General features: G+C 33.1%; 1 long non-coding RNA gene across 1 annotated transcript; it reads right to left on the bottom strand.

The window, feature by feature from the left end:
- Window positions 1–1580: 1580 nt before the first annotated feature.
- On the bottom strand, window positions 1581–2023 carry LOC118482639. The gene is made up of 2 exons (XR_004868733.1): window positions 1900–2023; window positions 1581–1817 (listed from the first exon to the last, which is right to left on the bottom strand). It is a non-coding gene; the product is annotated as an uncharacterized LOC118482639 (long non-coding RNA).
- Between the last annotated feature and the right edge of the window lie 5748 nt (window positions 2024–7771).

Genomic DNA, 7771 nt, shown 5'->3' with positions numbered 1-7771 from the left:
ATAATATTAGACATTAAACACATATAAATCACATTCCTAAACCCATCCATCATAGTACAGCAATTCAACCCCAGCCAGGGGCTCTGCCCCTTGGACCCCGCCAGGGGCTGCCACCCCCGGACCCCCGCCAAGATCGTAAAACGTAATGACTAAATCAAAAACCAGATCGTGAAAATGAAATTAAAGAATTTCTTACATGGATCGAAGCCGATTTCTTCATCAATTGACGAAATTTGAATAATAGAAACACTTATCAACGCTCGAATCGAACAAATCGAGTTATCATCTCCAAAGTCACCGGAAAAACAAGATTTTTTTATGAAATTAAACTGTGTTTTATTCAAAAAAAAGCTGAAGAACACATTGATCGGGTGTTTGAATCATTGATTGGTGATGAAAATCGCACTTTAATGTAGTGATTATTGAGATAGAAAGTGAAGAAATGGTTGAAGATGGTGGGTTTTGAAAATGGTGGGTTTTGAAAATGGTGGGTTTTGAAAATGGTGGGTTTTGAAGTTACTGGGTTTTGAAAAGGAAGAAGAAAGGGTTAGATTGACTAAAATACCATTTTTCTTTATTTTAAGTGTTGTCACATGTTCTAATCCTATTGCTTCCTACACTTCCTAACCAAAATAAACTTTGTATTTGATCTTTACCCTCGATATAAAACAAATGACCAAAAATGTAATTTACCTTCAAATTTATCACCGTTACCAAAGTACAGTAAGAAATAGATAAAAAGGATTGAAAAAAGAAAACAACGAAAAAGATAAACAGCGAAAGAAATATAAAGATAAAGTTTTTTTTGAAAATTTAGAAATACTAAGAAAAAGGTTGTGCATGGGGTTTTGGGATTAACAAAGTGACAAAAGGTACCCAACGTGTAAAGTTCTCGAATAGAGGAACCAATGTTGAATTCCCAAAATTTTTCGTTCATTTTTTCTCTTTTATAGTATAACTAGGTCATGAACCGTGAATACTCGTCGATTGGAAAATTTAATTTGCATTAAATCGTATTGTCATTAAATAAAATAAAAAACACATGGTTTCAAAGGTTTTTGATGAACACGTTTGAGACAGAGATAGAGTATGAACGAATTCGTGAGTTCTTGATGTTATTGTAATTGTGTGATCTTTATCTCTCTGGTTATCTCTCCTTATATACATCCAAATGGAAACCCTTGATTAGATAATAAGAGTAATTACGTCCATCAAAGAATTACTAACTAATCTAATAAGGAATAAATATATTTTGATCAAATGTACAATAAAAAAATACAAAAAATATAAAAACAATAAAAAAATTCTAAAGATCTAAAAAATCTAAAAGAATTCTAAAAATAAAAAAAAAATCTAAAAAATAAAAAAGATCTGAAAGAATAACTGCACAATTCCATTAGATCTCTCAAAACTATAAAGGCGCATAACGAAACAACTGGAGTCGGTGTATTTGTTTATAGTTAGTCATAGGAGATATGAAAATATTGTTTGTATAATATAACCTCATGGTTCCACATGAATCAAAAAGAATAAACAGGTAGTTAATAAGTCGAGTAAGGCACAGAGGATAGGTTAGATGAAACAACCAATCCTGTACATCTATTTATAATTCAGATTTCAAACAAAATCACTGAACAAACACACGCACCAGAAAATTCGAGTTATCATCCGTGTTCATCATGTTTATTCGAATTTCAGTTATCTAGAACCCTCTTCAAGTTTTTCAAACAATAAGTGCATTGCAATAGTAGAAAGATAGAAAATTAAATAATAAACTTCATCATGTTTATTCGAATTTCAAACATCCACCCCTCCACCTGCACATATAGAAGTAATATTAGACAAACTTCATTGAGATCTCAGAGATGATTTCGGAAGATGATTTAAGAGGCAAGTTACCTTAACACCCATCTAGAGATTATATTTCGCCAAATAAAGATCAACATATTTGAAGGCATTTGAAACATACACCTTTAGCTTATAGTGCCAGTATGGTATAAGTTTTCCATCCGAACCCATTGGCAAATTCAAGAAGTAACATATTTGCTAGTTGTCTACATCTCCATAGCTGCCAACATGTTAACATACATATTTTTTCTAAAGCTCTTCGTCTGGCACCTTTTACTTGTAAACATTTAGCATCCTCCAAATATCCTTTACGAAACCGAAATAAGGTGAAACCGGAATTTTAAGCCATATGCAAGTCGGCCACCACAAGGACTTCACAAAGACCCTTTATCTACATATGATCATATGGTAGCATAACACCAACATCAGTAAAATTGCGAATATAACCATTTACCTATGAAGTTATATCCAACTTGCACGAAAAACATGTCTCACTTCAAATCCATTTTAATCTATCACCCAACCCACCTATTACGTAAAATGTAGTTATATTCATTGTTTGTAGCCATATAAAGTTAAGATATTATACAAATTCACCAAGGAATAGAAAATTATGTTACCTCATAAGATTCCTCATTTCCTTTTCAGCCCATGTCTTCACCATGTTCCTTGGGTTGTGGTTACAGCATTCGTGTAAATCAATATTTAGCTTTTCAGTGCTTCTTCGGGTTCGTTTTAGCCTACACCGTCGCGAACCGCCTTCACCGGCCACCTCTAGCCACAATCCTTGATAGAACACCAAGCTTCACTTATGGACCCACCATTCATACACCTCGATTCAGCCCCAAAACCTAATCCGAAACACTCATTGTTTTCTTCTCGTTCTCGATTTGATTTGGCATCCCTTACCGGCACTTACCGTGGTTGTATGTACAGAGTTCTCAACGCTAAAGCACCTCTCAAACAGCTGCAAAAGATCCCAACTCGCTTCTGCATGGTACCCCACAATTTAGAGTTAAAATCACGCCCAAAAATGTGACCTTGCTATCCAGTTTTGACAGCCCATTTCCGCCGTCCTTTCAGGACTGTTTAACCATCCGCGCAGCCCCTAAATAACTATCGATTGAATACATGTGATGGCCACTGATCACTTGATCATACCATAGCTTTTGACAGCTCGATAGGGTCCGAGAACCACCAGAAACGCTGCTCCGTAATTCAATCACCGGGTGTGATGGGTTGAACAAATTACATTAAATAAGTCATAACTGTATAAATAAACAAAATATAAGTGAAATAAAATATTACGTTAAATAATGAAAAAGTTAAATTACAATTATTACAACTGATATTTAACTAATAATATTTTTGAATAAAGTATACCCGCAAACTCCAATCCCCTTCTTCGCCTTTGTGGAAGCAACTGATTTATACATATGCAAAATCAAATCATTGGCCTTGTCTCAAATAGCATTTATAGCAACCTGATGCAGTACTTTTTTGTCAAGTGATAAGTTGTTGCATATAATAACAATGAAGCACACCGTCCGAATCAAATGAAATGGAGAGACAACATATTAGTCACTGTCCAAATCAAACGCTTATTTTCACCAGGTAAATTTCATGATGCGCATAAAGTTGAAGGGAAACAATGTTAAAAAAATGTGGACAGAAGAGGTTTTAGGTCAACCTGGCCCACTTACTTGTTGAATGGTGATATGTACAACAAATTAGATGTGTTGACCCAAACCCTTATTATCTTACCCAACCTAGCCATTTTGAATTACTACACAAAAATATAGATATCATTGAAGTTATACTACCTTCATTGTATCTGCATATGAAGATAAACCAAATTAAGAATGAGTATGTTTATTGATGACTAATCAGTTGACAAGTCAAACACAAGATAAATTTATATCTTCTTGAATATTGATTCAAGATTCAGTAAAACAATTGACTTGGTCGACTAATTCGCATGATTAAGTTGTACATCAAATTGGTTACTTAGATAATAATAACATATTAGTATAAAGCTCAAAAGAACATCAAAATCAACCAGAGCGAGATGTACACAGGTGCGTACGTAGCTTTAAACGACCTATATTATCCCTAAATCCCAATCCTACGTTCCCTAAATTATAAATCTACGGGTAAACAATACTTCATCACCAATCTCGCACATATTTGTCAACATTGCCATACAAAGGAGGGAGCCATATTAACTTTTTAAAAAGATGTCACATTTATGTTTTCCTTAGACATGGTACCTGTTAAAAATAGTAGTGTTTCAAAAATAGTGAAATTAAAAGCTTGACATGATACATATGATATTATATTATACCCATCCTGCTTGGTGATTTCAAAATCAAACTTTTTTTTACCCAAAGGGAAATGGACCAGAAGCAAATGCACACTTCTTTCAATCATAAGCAAACAACAGAAAATATTAAGGCACATCTTTTACCAAAAAAAAAAACTGAATTGCTTAGATAAAAAAGGTCTGGGTCAACCTAATCGGATATGATCTATCATCACTTACAAGAAAATATTAATAATAAAGCACTTCTTTTACCAAAAAAAACTGCATTGCTTAGATAAAAAAGGTTTGGGTCAACCTAATCAGATATGACCTATCATCACTTACCAGAAAATATTCCATTTTGAACCTTACCAATATTAACAGTTGACCAACCCGCCTATATTTACATACACATGTGCATGCTTGCCATGCCAGATCGATGTGTAACAGAGCAAATCTGGCCTCAATATGATAGAGATTAACACTCCTAACAAATAAGAAAATTAAAAATAAATTCAACTTCAGAAAATGCAAAATTCTAACAACGTAATATCAGATAATGATCATTTTCAAAATCCATAACCAAAAACACCTAAGCAAATGTCTATACCTAAATGTAACTCATACAAATTCATATTTAACATATGCATTCTAATGTCTGGCTTGAATCTGATAGAGATTAATACTCAGACTAATAAAAAAATAAAAAATGAAATTAACTTTAGAAAATACAACTGATCATTTTCATAATCTATAACCAAAAACACCCAAGCATATGCATATATCTAAATGTAACTCATACAAACTCATATTCATCATACACATTTTGTACGTAACAAAGTAAATCAGGCCTGAATCTGACAGAAAGCAACACTATGACTAAACACCCTCCTATATCAAACAAATTCGATAAACTAAATAACGAAATCAACTTTAGAAAATGCAAAATTCTAACAACTTAATATCACAGGATCATTTCCAAGATCCATAACCAAAAACACCTAATCAGTTGTCTATACTCTATACCTAAATGTAACTCACACAAATTCACATTTAACATACGCATCCTAATCTGTAACAAAGCAAATATGACCTAAATCTAACCGAAATCAATCCTCTGACTACATGATCCTATACATCAAACAAACTCAATCAACAAAAAACACAAAATTCTAACAGTAAAGCAAAATCACTAAACATCAATTACCTGTGCGAGAACCGGCTTAGATAAACCAGAGGCTTGAAAGAACGAAACAGCTTCAGATCCACTAACGCGTCCGTCTTGATCTACATCTGCTCGTTTGAAATACAGTTTAAATTTATCTGTATTCACCGCCATTTCTACACAAGCAAATCACCATGGAGCAGAAATCTTCATCAAATCGCAAGTACCACTGAAACTAAATTAAAAGATTGAACCAAAGTCTATGTATGATTAGGGATGAGCAAGTACCAATACCGGTATCAAAGGTACCAAAAAATGGGTATCGATACCGAAAATGACTGGTACAGTACCAAATGCTCATCGCTTTCTATGATGTAAAAAAATTGTTTTGCCATCATTTTGTACCTTGAGCTAAACCCGCTGAGTTGGCCTTCTCATGATCTTTAATAGGTCAAAGTAGTGTTCTGCACACTTATAACTGTTCTATGAATAAATTGATTAAAACCCTAATTTAAGAACTGTCAATAGTTTCAATTCCCTATTAATAAAAAATCTAATAATTGTTCTCATAATAAACATCTTATCATCAAATGAACGAATGAACAGTATTAGAACGTAGAATTTTTGTAATAAAACAAAATAATTAAAGATCCACGACACAAAAAAAACCTAAAACACCAAACAGAAAAAACGATTTAAAAATATACATGTGATCACAATGGAGGAATCACCGAAGAACAAAGCAACAATATGTACAAAATCAGTATATAGGGTTGTTGAGAAGGAAAACAAAAAAAATCCATATCAACGTGATTAGAATCATAAAAGAAACATATCAAAGCCAAATAAACATACCTTTGTTCGGATTGATTGGATGAATTCGTATAAAGAAGATGAAGGAGAACAGGTTTTGTTAGGGGTTCTCAAAAAATGTTTAAGTGAGTGCTCCAAATAGGCACCAGTTACATATGTGAATTTGTGATTTTGAAAGGCACAACCTGACGAACAAAATACAAAATAAAAGTAAAGTAAAGTAATAAAAACATAAGCAAGCTACCTGCAACTCTGTAAGTGTCGCCACAACATTCCAACGACGACCATCTCCTCCACGACCATCTCCCACCACCACATCCTCCTCCAAAACTGCTGATGATCTTTTGGTAAATATGAAATTGACATTTGTTTTTGTTAGTAAACTCAGAGTTGGCTTCAATCTACATCATAAAACAACCAGATCGTTAATTTTGATAATTCACCAATGAATCATATCTTGAACTAATAAGAAAATGATGCAAAACAAAACAAAAAGAAAGCATCGAAAATCATGTTGCTAAAACGAAATTGAAACCAAATCAAAACCAGATCCATCAAGAATAATCAATGATTAATGTGTTGGCTTATGTTGCTTTAATCTAATCAGTTTCGGACTTTTCATTATTTGAAGTGGTATGAATAATTTAAATCCTTTTCTTGCATCTCTGAACATTATAACTCCAACTCAAATCAAATTTCTTTTTTTATATATATTAATAACTATATGTGTCATATACAATATTTTAATATTGGTTGTTTCCCACTATCATATGTTAAAACAAAACAGACCTTGAAGTTCTTATGTCTTCCAAACATATGCGTGAATTATTGATCTGTATGTAGATTCCATCCTTTAATAACAAAATAATTAAATAATTTCAGTAACTGATTCAATAGAACATATCGAATAAGCTATAAACTGGAAACAAAAAAACTGAAATTTGTGAAACAGGCCACAAATCTACGAACCAGATTCAAAAGTTTAACCGACAAAAAGATGAGAAAAAAACTTAAATTTGTGACGGCTGGAATTCTGGAGACGACCTAGGGTTTGGAGACTAAATTACAATTCCATTACACTAAATGCATTCCATCAAACTCAAAATCATATAGAAACATAGCAATAAAATCAAAATCAGATAAGTAAACCTCAAAATTGAGGAACAAAGCAGGCGAAAAATCGAAAAACCAAGAAAGAGCACGACACAAAGAAAGATAACCTCTGATCATCTAAGTCGTTGGGTTCCAGCGGAACCCTAGCCCCCGCAACTCATCGTACACCTTCAAAAACCGAGCCTCATAAGGCATGTACTTGAAGATGATCTAAATACAATCAAACCCAGAGAAAATCATCGATGAAAAATAGAAGAAATCAAACAAAATCATTGATGAAAGATAGAAGAAATCATAGCAAAATAAGAATACATATATTTGACTTACCAGATGTGAAACGACAAAGAAGAAAGCTGATTTTGATGGAGGTGTTCGCCATTAGGGTTTGTGAAGGAGACGTAGGAAGAGAAACAAATGTTCAATGAAAGTATGGATTTAGGTATTTTAGAACCCTTATATAGTCTGAGATGACAGAACTCTGATGAAGAAACATACCTTTACAAGGATTAAGATGTTGATGATGGAACTCT

This window comes from Helianthus annuus, chromosome 10 (genome assembly GCF_002127325.2).
Source record: "Helianthus annuus cultivar XRQ/B chromosome 10, HanXRQr2.0-SUNRISE, whole genome shotgun sequence".
NCBI lineage: Eukaryota > Viridiplantae > Streptophyta > Magnoliopsida > Asterales > Asteraceae > Helianthus > Helianthus annuus.
This window is presented reverse-complemented; position numbering and strand designations above follow the sequence as displayed.